This window comes from Bubalus kerabau, chromosome 20 (assembly GCF_029407905.1).
Source record: "Bubalus kerabau isolate K-KA32 ecotype Philippines breed swamp buffalo chromosome 20, PCC_UOA_SB_1v2, whole genome shotgun sequence".
In the NCBI taxonomy this organism is placed as follows: domain Eukaryota; kingdom Metazoa; phylum Chordata; class Mammalia; order Artiodactyla; family Bovidae; genus Bubalus; species Bubalus kerabau.
This window is the reverse complement of record NC_073643.1, coordinates 13,648,036-13,660,885: the sequence shown is the minus strand read 5'-3', so window position 1 is coordinate 13,660,885 and position 12,850 is coordinate 13,648,036. Positions and strand designations below refer to the sequence as shown.

Sequence of the window (12,850 nt, the reverse complement as noted above, 5' to 3'; positions counted from 1 at the left end):
AGATCTCAAATATCTTGCATGTAAAAAACTTCACCTTAAAAAAAAAAAAATCCAAGCGTCTAAAAGAAAAGCTTTCCTTCCCATTTAATCAACTAAGTGCAATCGGGATGCCCTCCTAAATTTTTCCCTCTTCCTCACCCCAAAACGGGATTCATGCTTTCTCTCTCCTCGGTCACTCCACGTGCATGGGTCCAGTCCCGCGTGGGTCCTCACGTGGACTTCTGCACTCACGTCTCAGACCTCTCCTGCAAGCACCAGCTTCCTCCCCTGCCACTCTACACAGTGCAGCCAGAATACTTCCTGACAAAACCCACAAGTCAAGTCACCCATGCTTTAAAAACCTATGACTTCCCAATGTCTAAAAACTAAAGCCGACGAGACGCTTTCAAGGAATACAAAGCCGTCTATTAATCCGGCCCCCTGTCCTACCTATTGTGATAGAAATCTTCAACCCGCTTCTGAGCCGTCCATACTTTTTTGTACCATAAGCGTCATCCAGGATGGAGCAACACCTAAATCCCAGGACACTGCGGTCAACCATCAGCCGCAACACCTGAAGGCAGTTAGGCTGGGGCGCCTGACCCGAGGCCACGCGGCCCCGCCCCCCGGGGATCCGCGCGGAGCCTCAGTTCGCGTCTCGGCTTCTCGTCGCTTCAGGGTCTCGACCGCCCCGGAAACGAAGAGGGGGAGGGCATGACCCCGACCCACACCCCGACCCCCGACCCCACCCAAAGCCTCACCGCTCCGGCGAAAACCCGTCTGCCCTCGGGGCCGCGCGCCGGTAAGTGGGTCCGGCCCCTGCGGCGCGTCCCCGGCTGCTGCGCTTGGCCCGCGGGGTTCGCTCGCAGTCGCTGCTGCTGTTTAGGAAGAGCTGCGCGCGGCATCTCCGGGGGAACTTCGGTCCGTCCTGTCGCCGGTAGCCTCCGCCCGGCTGACTCGGGCCTCTCGGGGTGGGGAGAGGGCCGACTTGCGCGTGCTAACTGGAGTTGGGGAGCGGCAGTTGCAGAGTCCGGGCTGAAGTCGCAGCGCCCCTCTTCCTGAAGGCGGGAAAGCTGGGGGTCGGGGGAGGCTGTGCGGGGGTCCTCCGAGGCTGGACTCGTTGCGGTGGGCCTCAGCCTCCTAACCTCCCCTCCCCCTCTTACAGGAGGTTCTAATAACTTTTAATTGTGTCTTGGCTTCCCTTGTGGCTCAGCTGGTAAAGAATCAGCCTGCAGTACGGGAGACCTGGGTTCGATCCCTGGGTTGGGAAGATCCGCCGGCCAAGGGAAAGGCTACCCACTCCAGTATCCTGGCCTGGAGACTTCCATGGACTTTCCATGGGGTCGCAAAGAGTCGGACACGACTGAGCAACTTTCACTTCACTCCACTTGCGTCTTGGGGCGTTCTGGCTTAAAATTCATCCCTAGGCTAGCAGGTCCCTGGATTCAGCCAAATCTCTCTGCGCTCCTTCCTCTCTGAGATGCAAGTACCGAGGGCAGGGGAGCGGGGATTGGACTGAAGGGACCCCTGGAGCGCTGGCCTCCGCCCAGAAAAGAAGTCGGGACCAGCGGTATCACAGACGCCCCGGACCCTTCTGGCGGAATCGAGGGGGACAGTTAGGTCGTCCCTGCCGCCTCAAGTGAGTATTAATCACCATAGCGTGGGGGAGCAGGCTGACCATGAAAAGTACTATTAAAATGATGCCTTCCTCCTTCCACTGGAAGGAGGTGGATGGGCTTGAAAGTTCCAGTTTCCCAACCTTTCCTCGCCTTCCCGGTATGATCCCGCAACCAGCGACCTGGAAGCCTGGCTTCCAGCCCCAGAACTTTCCGGGCTCCGGGAAGAATCCAGGCTGGAGGCTGGAACTTAAGAAGTGCTGCCCCGTGAGTTCCAGAGGTGGAGGCGGAAGGGTGAACGGAGTCGTGTGGTGGAGAAGGGAGAGGTGAGTGAGTGCTCCGGGAGACTTTGAGAGAGAAATACGCCCCCATGTAGAGACTTCATTGCATTTAGAGGGAAAGGAGGAACGAAATCAGGCTGGAAGGTGCCCAAGGCCAAGCAAGCCGCTAGGGCTGGGCGGTCAGGAGGAAGGGATGGGAGTGGTCGTTAGAGAGGATGGCCGCAAGAGGGCGCAGGAGAGCCGGCGGAATGCAACTGCGGCTCCCAGGTGAGACTTGCAGGCTCTGAGATGGGGCATGAATGGTGAACAACAAGGCGATGCCCAGAGTGATGGTTGTTGGTTACCAGGCGGCTCTGACTCTCGGCCCCAAATAGCCACGCCTCACAAAGGGGGCAGAGGTCTGACTACAGCATGTGTTGGGGGCATTTCCAGCCTGGCAAGTGCCTCAGTGGCCAGACAGCCTGCTGTTCTGTGCATTAGAGTTTAGTAGATTCTACACAAAATTGAGATGACACTATTTTCCTTTCTGCGTTCGCTTTGTCAACTTAATGTTTTTCCGTTGCATTCACATTGTCTGAAGTGGAAGGATGTCTCTTTTTGTAAGACTGAGTAAAATATATATGTGTGTGTGTATAAATATGTCACATTTTCTTTATGCTAGACACCAGGGAAACAGAAAAAGATGGTACCTCAAATTTCTGAGTGCCTAAATTAAAAAATAAACCAAAAATGGGTCACATCAAATTTTAGTGAGAACATAGAGGAGTAAAAATTACCCTATATAGCTTCAGTTCAGTCGCTCAGTCGTGTCCCATGTTGCTCTTTGTGTCCCCATGGACTGCAGCTCACCAGGCTTCCCCTTCATCACCCACTCCTGGAACTTGCTCAAACTCATGTCCTTTGAGTTATGGGAGTATAAAAAATACATCTAGTCAGGAAAGCTGATTGGCTTTTACTTAAAAACTTAAATCTTGTACCGTATTGTTGTAGCCACGTGTTTCGGGAAACGAACTCACTCAGAAGGACAGTGCAGATATCGGAGTGCAGTTTATTACACCGGCGGGCCCAAGGCAGAGTCTCCTCTTAGCCAAGGACCCCGACCAGTTTTTATGAAAACCTTATATACCCTAAGTGTACGTGCTCAAACCCACCTCCCCAAATTCTCTGAAACTAGTCTAAAGAAAGGAAAAGAAAAATACAATCAAAGTTCCCATGTGATTCATATGCCTTAAGCCTAGGTGGTCAATTAATAACAGTGGACAATTATCAATAGTCCTGTGATCATACCCCAGTAAGCATAATAGAATGTATGATTCTATTCGGGTTACACAGATAATTAGGGTATTCTTTTAGGCGGCAGAGAGTCTAGGTACAAGCCCTGGGGCTCTTCCATGGGCAGGTGGGCGGGGGGGGGGGGGGGGTCTGGTTTCCAGTTGGTATGTCGTTTCCAGATACTGGCCATACAGCTCAAAGTCCACTGTCTGGCCCTGTTCTGTTTCCTCCTTCACTATTAGAAAAGAAAAGAGTAAAAGTAAACACAAAACAATAAATTTCTAAAAACAACTCTCTGAACTTCTAAGATAGCCTTCCTTTCTGTATTCCTCCAGCCATCTGTAGGTAGTCTCTATTGTATGCAAATATTAAAAATAAAAGTCAATGATAGAGAAACAGAAAAATAGGTGAGTCTCTGCCTACATCATCATGGTTATTGTGAGACTCCTAATGCCCAAACCCTCGGGTATCATAAAGGTTAACTCTAATAACAACTGTGAGATGTCCAAAACAGCGCATGATAACCTACTGCAAACACTCGGTGGAGACTCAGTAGTCATTGCCCTGATGACGATATACATGTGTTCCAAGCAGAAACTTACTCAGGTGTTACAGCCTTCATTAAGCTTCCGTATGCCCTAAAGTGCCAGCCAGGCGTGTGAGCCTTCAAGGCCGTGATACGGTGGTCTTTGGTGGACACGACAGTAGTTGTCCTGAGACAGGGTGTTTGGTGGTCGGGGCTGAGGTGTGGTGTGCCTGCTTGCTCCACTGCTACTCAAAACGGTCTAGGCGAGCAGCAGACACAAGGAAGAAGCTTGTTAAAGATGCCAGTTGATGGGCCGCACTCCAAACCTGCAGGATCGGTTTCTTCCTTGGATGCGGACTGCTTTGTATGCATATTCAAGTTTGAGAGGCAAGATTTGCATAAGTGCTTTTAACCCTAGGCTTACTAGTAAAGATGACTAGGCGAGTTTTAATTACTACTATCTCCTGTGACCCCTCTCAGATTCTGTCTATTGGTCTGGGCGAGAGTACATTTAAAAAAATACATAGTTGACATTTGGCTTCCCGTGTGACTCAGTGGCAAAGAATCGCTCTGCCATGCAGGAGACACAGGTTCCAATCTGGGTCAGGAAGAACCCCTGGAGAAGGAAATGGCAACCCATTCCAGTCTTCTTGACTGGAGAACCCCAGGGACATAGGAGCCTGGCTGGCTATGGTCCATAGGGTCACAGAGTTGGACACAATTTGAGTGACTAACACACACACATAGTTGACGTTCAATATTGTATTTGATTCACAAAATTGTATAACATAGTTTTAGGTGACCAACATAATTTATATAGAATACAAATTTGTTTTAATTACGTCTTCCAGGCAATTCCCAGATGAAACCAGGATTATGCAAGAGGGCTGTTGTATTTTTGTGGTGTGAGACTTGAGTAACCTTTGCTTGGTAACCTTTGATTCAAGGTAACAGGGTCTGTGTGGGTGGGCCAGGTCAGTGCTCCCCACCCTCCCCATTGCTCTGGCAGCATTAGTGGACCGTGAGACGGAAGGGCGTATGAAAATGGGGAAGGAGACCATTACCTTGTGGTCTCCATATGGAAGCTCGTTTCTTCCTGAATATGCCACGTGGCAAAGGACAGAGCAGTGTGGTCTTTCTGCATTTTACAGGCCTCCTGAGTGTATAGGTAGCAGGTGAAAATGCTGTGCTGATAATGCCTTCAAAGATGTACAGGTGTGATCTCTCTATATAATAACATCTGAGAAAGAAACTTAGAAATGGAGGAGAAAGAGGAGGAAATGGTAGGTTCTCAGATAAAATTTGTGACTCAGGTCAGCAGCTGTGTCCCCTTTTCTTGCTGAAGTCCCACCTATTCAGACCTTGTAAACATTTACTTCTATATCTCTGGTGGTCCTGCCTAACAAATTTATTTTTAATACTTTTTTTCCTCCTAATGTTAGCCAAGGTTAGGTCTTTAGGATATCCCACTGCCTTCTCTCCATTTTCTTCATCCAGACTCCCTTTAAGAGCATGACAAATTCCTGCCATGAGTTACTGATGTGCACATGTTGAAAATGTTCTTTTTTCTTATTAACTTGGGGATGTGTTGATACAGAAGATGCCTGCTGAATATAAGGGTAGGTCGTGGGATATCGGTGAAGAAGGAGAATATGTACTATCTAGGTCCTGTTTGGATTCAGCATCAGTCTATGTCATTGGTTCCCAACCTTTTTTTGGCACCAGGAACTTGATTTCATGGAAGACCATTTTTCCATGGATTGGGGACAGGGATTGGTTTCCGGATGGTTCAAGTGCTTTACGTTTATCCTGCACTTTATTTCTATTATTATTCTATCAGTTCCACCTCAAATAATTAGGCATCAGATCCTAGAGGCTGGGGACTCCTGGTCTATATAGACAAGGATAACGAAAATGCTCCGATAAAGCTGATTGCTGTATGGCCTAGAAATAACACAGAGTTCTAAAAAAGAAGGAGAGCTCTCAGTTGCCTCAAGGAAAGACTTTTTATTCAAAATACACAACAGTACAGGACTTGAGAGCTACATGTGATTTAAAATGAGCTGTGGTTAACCCTGTTCTCAGATTAATGTTTCAAGGGTTAATGTTTTCATTCACTTTTTTTGTTCTGCAAAACTGTCCCAACAATGGCGATGAGTCCTGCATGCAGGCAGCTGATAGCAATTTGTCCCAGCATAGCTGATGTTAATTTTGTTCACTTGAATCAGGGGCAGTTGGCCAGATTCCTCAACTGAAAAGATAATAATTTTCCAATTATCATTAACAGGGTCTTGGAGGGGTCTACTGAGAACTGTGCATGAACCATCGAGTTTCATGGGAATTTTCTTTCTCTACTTCATTTCCCTTGCCTGGAGATTTCTTTGGAAAATGAAGCCTCTCATCTATGTTCAGGCTTTTGTTATTAAGTGTTCTGTAAATTTCCTTTTTCTAATTTAAAAATTGTATTTATTTATACATTTATGTATTTTTTTATTTGGGCTGTGCTGGGTCTTCCTTGCACCACGCGAACCCTTAGTTACATATGGAATCTAGTTGCCTGACTAGATTGAACGTCAGCCGCCTGTATTGGGAGAGCCGGGTCTTAGCCACCAGACCACCAGGGAAATCCGTGTAAATTTCTTCAATTCCATTATCGTTTCACAGTTACTTTCTTGTTTCTTTTTGTTTCTCCAGGGGGAAAAAAAAAAAAGAGTTCTGTATGGCACCCCACTCCAGTACTCTTGCCTGGAAAATCCCATGGATGGAGGAGCCTGGTGGGCTGCAGTCCGTGGGGTCACTAAGAGTCGGACACGACTGAGTGACTTCACTTTCACTTTTCACTTTCATGCATTGGAGAAGGAAATGGCAACCCACTCCATGTTCTTGCCTGGAGAATCCCAGGGACGGGGGAGCCTGGTGGGCTGCCGTCTATGGCGTCGCACAGAGTTGGACATGACTGAAGTGACTTAGCAGTAGCAGCAGTATATATTCAAGTATCTTAAAATGCTGTAATATAATCACAAATTAAAAATGAAATCATTTCAAGAAAATAACAATTTGTTGATGCGAAAAAAAATCTTCATGATGTTTCATCTTGTCCTCATTTCTTGAGCCGATCTGCATCTTTCACTCTAGATGAGTGGTCATTCTAGATATTTAAAATAAAATAAGATATTGTTGCCCACATCTTAAAATCAGATAACCATTCCTTACTTTTGATTGAGTAGTACTTGGAAATAGAGTTAAGGATCTGCAAATGAGAAATGCTTCCTAAGTGTTTTAAAGAGGCTGTCAGGAAATACTATTGGGTGAAGTCATTTTGTATAACTTACAGCTGTTACCAGAGTCCAGGCTCACTCTACTCAGAGGTGTTGGGATCAAGAAGGGACTTTATTCGGGAGCTGGCTGACAGAGAAGATGGCAGGCTAGTGCCTTATAATAACTGTCTTCTCAGGGCCTGGTTGCTAGGTTATTTATGGATTGGAGATAGGGGGAGGTGAGGAAACCACGTAAAAAGACTAAATCCTTGCAAATGTCTCCTAGAATGGCAAGCCTCAGGCAGGGGAATGTGTTAGTTGCACTTCCTTACAGTCCTTCACAGGGGGGCAGCTCCGGTTATCTCCCTGGGGCAGGCCATTATGTACGTTTATAATAAAAAAGGGTTAAAGTCACTGAAGCAGATCCAGTGTAAATTTAAAATTAACTCTTGCTGGTTACATAGTGTCATCTCTACTGAACACTGCTGCTGCTGCTAAGTCGCTTCAGTCGTGTCCGACTCTTAGCGACCCCATGGACTGCAGCCCACCAGGCTCCCCCGTCCCTGGGATTCTCCAGGCAAGAACACTGGAGTGGGTTGCCATTTCCTTCTCCAATGCATGAAAGTGAAAAGTGAAAGTGAAGTCTCTCAGTCGTGTCCTCTTAGCGGCCCCATGGACTGCAGCCCACCAGGCTCCTCCATCCCTGGGATCCCAGGCAGGAGCACTGCAGTGGGATACCACTGCCTTCTCCACTACTGAACACTACTGGGTTGGATATTGTAGAAACCCCAGGATGAGTAATATGTTCCTTTTTTTTTTTTTTAAATAAGCAGGTCTTGCTGTCTCTAAGCTGAACCTGGTCACCTTTTTTTGAGCCAAGAAGAGCCCTGGGATGTGAAGAAAAGGAGACAACAGTCATGCACCCAGGTAGGTGGGGATGAATAAAGCAGATCGCACAGAGGTGATGTCTGAAGGTGAAGGAGGAACCGAGGCCTAAAGTGTTGTTTGCGTGGCTCTGCTCACTGGGGATTCCTTCGAGAAGTCCAGGTCTCTGTGTCCCGCTGTCACAGAGGTCCCTCTCCTGCTCCACTCCCCATGCTCCTAAATCCTCTAAGGGTTTCCTTTTGCTCCGATGATCTTCCATGGCAATCGGAGTGAGAACCAGAGGCTTCCCCATGCCCAGCAAGGGATGTTCTAACTCTTCTTCCATTGCTTTTGGGGGCCTGGGGAAATCTGTGCATTTACAGAGTTCCTTTATGGAGTTTGAGTGAGTTTCTCCTCCCTTGTCTCCTAGAGACACCTGAATGTTCCACTATGACACTGGGAGCGTGAGGCAGACTGACTGTCCCCCATTCACGTCTGTGCCAAGCAGGCCTCCCCAGCGCCCAGACCCTCCACTGGGTCCTCAGAAATGAGTCTGAGAGCCTCCCAGTGTTTACCCAGCGTCACAATAGAGTAACCTGGGCCACTTCTTTAAGATAGCATTGATCCTGGGCCCTGCATAGGACTAATTGACAGAAGCTCTGGGCGTGCAACACAGAGGACTGTAGAGTTCTAAAAATAACAGAAATGATCCCAATGGAGAGTCAAAGGTGAAAATGACTTTGGTGAATGTTGCTCAGAATTTCCCATCTATATGAATCACTTTTGGATCCCATTAAAAACAGTAATAGGGGCCTGATACTCAGAGGTTATGACTCTCCAAGTCTGGGTCATTAATTTGCAATTTGAGCAGTCAATGAAGTTGCTTCCCCCAGACCTCATTCCCAGCAGCATTAATCTAGAGAAATCAAGAACAGTGCCTGAGTGCCTTACACACGATCACCCTATCTGAACACAAATGCTGCTGCTCCCAGTGAAGACCACCACCAACTTCTGGAAGGATGACATTCTCTGCTCACCACTTGCAAAATGAGTAGGGACTAGAGAAAGCAGTGGAGTCTGAACAGTGGGGGAACAACATGTATTCATTCCCGAAAGGAATGTTTCATGAGAATCTACTGTGTGCTCACACACATGTGTTAAAGACACTGTGCTAAGATCCACACATTACGAGAGTTGATTGTTGTAATCTTCTGGGGACGGAGGCTTCAGTGTTGGGGATGGGGTCTTCAGTGTTGGGGACTGGGTGTTCTGTGTTCATCTTTACCAGGAGGATTTAGATGTCAGGCTTGCCTTCGTGGGAGTAGAGATTATCTTTGTTTCTTCTCTTTCCATATCATGGATAATAAAGATAAAACCCACCCACCAAATTTCAAGTCCTTGCTCTCCTTAACCCGAGTCTGAGCATCAAAAACTGGAAATGCCAGATCCATTCACAAAGGTGGCAGAGTTGCCAGGAGCTCTGGTCTCTGAGCTGCTCTGAGAAGGGTGACCGATGAATGGGGGCGGAGCCATGGCAGGACAGTTTTTCCTTTTTTGGTCGTTTAAGTGATCACTTTAAACGGAATCTGAACTGACATTTCCTATTAGGCTCTGCAAGTCTGATTTTGGAAGAGGGACTATATTCTGGATGGAAACTCTGTGCCCGAATGTTAAGCCTCAAATGAGAAACAGAGATCTGGGGCATCAAATGGGCTACTCAGGAGGTGGGACTGATCCTGGGTGACCAGCGCCCCTGATTCCAGTCTGCTCTTTGGGCAGATGCATTGTTAGAGTTACTAGATTCAAGTCACCGTGAGTTTCACCTGGATTCCCTGTGTGTGCCTGTGTGGAGGTTTGAGATAAAGAAAAGGCGAAAAGGGAAAGGCTGTTGAAAACCCTAGGTGGGGTAACCGCAGATCAGAGTGAGAAGTGGTCTGTGCTGCACACTGCGATACCAGTTTGCCTGAACTGCAGGCTGAGGTGTGTGGGCCTCATTACAGTGGGAGTCGGGACTGGTGGTCTTGCGCCCAGGGCGGGATGTCTTGGCCCTGGGAGGGGCTGGCGTGTGCCGGAAGTCCTCCGTGCGCTGTTCGGCATGTGGTAGGAGAAGGGTAAGGCAGGCGGAGTGATGTTACTATCAAGGGCGAAGTCTCTGATCGTAGGGCACAGAGGTGATGGGGAGAGGTTGGCACGAGCGAGGGGGGCCGGGAGGAGTGGGAAGAGACTGCACTGAGGGTCCTCGGCCCCAGTGCCCCTCAGCGAGGTGTTCAGGAACTAGAGGAGTGTGCTCCCTGTGAAATGCAGCACTGTGTGTTAGAATACCGATTTCTGCCCATTTCAGGTTTTCAAGAGTTAATCTGAACCTACCTCTTTTCAGTTCCAGCAGCCTCAAATCAAAGGTGGTTAAGAGCACTTTATCTGTAGGAACTAGGGGACAGGTTTTTCTAGGAAAGGAAAGTGGAAAGTGAAGTCGCTCAGTTGTGTCTGACTCTTTGCGACTCCATGGACTGTAGCCTACCAGGCTCCTATGTCCATGGGATTTTCCAGGCAAGAATACTGGAGTGGGTTGCCATTGCCTTCTCCAGGAGATCTTCCCGACCCAGGGAATGAACCCGGGTCTCCCACATTGTAGGCAGATGCTTTACCATCTGAGCCACCAGGGAGGTCCGGTTTTTCTAGAGAAGATGCCAAATGAAAGCAAGGATACTATTTGATTGTATCTTACCCAGCCACCTTGGTCTTGGAAAGCCTAGTTGGCTGGGTGTGATTGGCTGTTCTTAATTTATTTTCTCAGGTTAACATGCCTTGACTCGATATTAAGTTTTGTGTGCTTAAATAGGCTACCAAAGGGTGAGAGTCACCTCAGCCTAGTGGCCTCCTTGTTTAATCACTTTTAACAGTGGGAACTCAGTAGGTGGAATATTACACTTCTCATCCATTTGCAAGGTAATTTAGCAGTTGTCCACCTAACACAGAAACGCACAGGCATGTTGGTGCAGCAGTTTCACCAGATAAGCCACATGTGTAGAAACCAAAGAGCCACGTCTATGACAGCAGGAAAAAGAACATGTGCAGCTATGTAAATGCATACTACGAAGTGTTTTGGTTAAGTCGTTTTATTCGTAATTACCATGGAATACGACACTGTTTGGGAATGCAGGAGATCCATTTCTACTGGTGCGAAAGTATCACCTTCAAATATCATTGGTAAAGGAAAGCAATTTCATTGACAGAAAGTTTGATTTGACAATATATGTGTCAGTGTTGAACCATGTACGTAGTATTTTAGCAGTGGTGTATGTGTGCATGTGTACTATACAAATTCAAAAGCAGTTTGTGACACATGGAAATTGCATAGCAAGGAGGGTACACTTAGTGGTGACTAGAACATCTGGAGATAACATTTTACTACCTCTGGGGGGTAGTTAATTCATGGACATTTTTACTTGATTTTATTATTCATAATGTGTATTACTTTATAATTAAATTTGTTCCTCTGTAATTTTCTATCACTACCTTAATATATGACTACACGTTTCACAGTTTAAAGAACATTCTACAGTTCATAAGTTAGAAATCTAGCAGTCTTGGCTGGGCTTTCTGTTTCGGGCCTTAGAAGGTCAGTGAGGAGGGGGCTCATGAGGCATAGGTTCTTGTCTGCAGCTTCCAAGAGAGAGTCCACTTCCAGGACCGTTCAGGTGCTAAGCAGGATCCATTTCCTTCTGGCGGTCTCTGTGTCATGCTTCCATGGTCACACCTTGCATCTGGTGTCCCTGAAGGAGAGAAGAAATACTGTGTCACTGTGGACTCATTTGTTCTCTAATCTTTTACAGTGTATTCAGTTGAAAAGATCATCACAAGTATTTTATGTCAGGAAGGTTATTACCTCAAGGTCTAAAACTAGAAACTGTTCACAGTTAGGTTATGATTCAAATGCAAGTCATGGGATTAGTAAATAGAAGAAATTAGTGACCCCCAATCTACCCGCTGCAACTGCCAGCACCCGCCTCTATCCCTCTCCTCCTCCATTCTCTGCTCCTCATGGTGACCTCACTGTCTCTGCCTGTGACCTTTAGATATCTCTAGAACTAAGGCTTCCCCTTCTCAGCCTCTTTACTGTGCTCCCACACCCATCCTGTGCATTTCAGACCTTCATCTCCATGAAGCCTCTATCCCCTGATCCCAAACGCTCAGCCCAGCCCTCCTCCCCTTCTGCTCTCCCAAGCCTTTTATCCTTTGTTTCCTCCTTCTCCTTTGCCCTTTGTCCTCCCGTCATTCCAGGGACTTCTGCCCATTGCTCATGTCTTGTGTGTCTAATGCCCTCAAATGTTCCAGTCCTCAGTTACCAAGTGTCCTGCACCATTTCCCCCATGACACCATCTTTTTTTTTTTTAATTTTATTTTATTTTTAAACTTTACATAATTGTATTAGTTTTGCCAAATAACAAAATGAATCCGCCACAGGTATACATGTGTTCCCCATCCTGAACCCTCCTCCCTCCTCCTTCCCCATTCCATCCCTCTGGGTCGTCCCAGTGCACCAGCCCCAAGCATCCAGTATCGTGCATCGAACCTGGACTGGCAACTCGTTTCATACATGATATTTTACATGTTTCAATGCCATTCTCCCAAATCTTCCCACCCTCTCCCTCTCTCACAGAGTCCATAAGACTGTTCTATACATCAGTGTCTCTTTTGCTGTCTCGTACACAGGGTTATTGTTACCATCTTTCTCAATTCCATATATATGCGTTAGTATACTGTATTGGTGTTTTTCTTTCTGGCTTACTTCACTCTGTATGACACCATCTTTATGGCAGAAAGTGAAGAGGAACTAAAAAGCCTCTTGATGAAGTGAAAGAGGAGAGTGAAAAAGTTGGCTTAAAGCTCAACATTCAGAAAACAAAGATCATGGCATCTGGTCCCATCACTTCATGGGAAATAGATGGGGAAAGAGTGGAAACAGTGTCAGACTTTATTTTTTTGGGCTCCAAAATCACTGCAGATGGTGACTGCAGCCATGAAATTAAAAGATGCTTACTCCTTGGAAGGAAC

At 47.0% G+C, this 12,850-nt stretch overlaps 2 long non-coding RNA genes across 15 annotated transcripts in view; one reads left to right on the top strand and one right to left on the bottom strand.

The window, feature by feature from the left end:
- The first annotated feature begins 644 nt into the window (after positions 1-644).
- Positions 645-12,850, top strand: part of LOC129635426 (uncharacterized) — a 46,564-nt gene continuing 34,358 nt past the window's right edge. Inside the window, exons 1-3 of one of the 14 annotated variants that reach the window (XR_008706287.1) lie at positions 1,169-1,618; positions 1,774-1,921; positions 7,762-7,858. This is a non-coding gene — a long non-coding RNA (uncharacterized LOC129635426). The other 13 variants (XR_008706281.1, XR_008706280.1, XR_008706282.1 and 10 more) reach the window with 13 other exon arrangements.
- On the bottom strand, positions 2,900-4,056 carry LOC129635427 (uncharacterized). Its single transcript, XR_008706292.1, has 2 exons — positions 3,751-4,056; positions 2,900-3,383 (listed from the first exon to the last, which is right to left on the bottom strand). It is a non-coding gene; the product is annotated as an uncharacterized LOC129635427 (long non-coding RNA).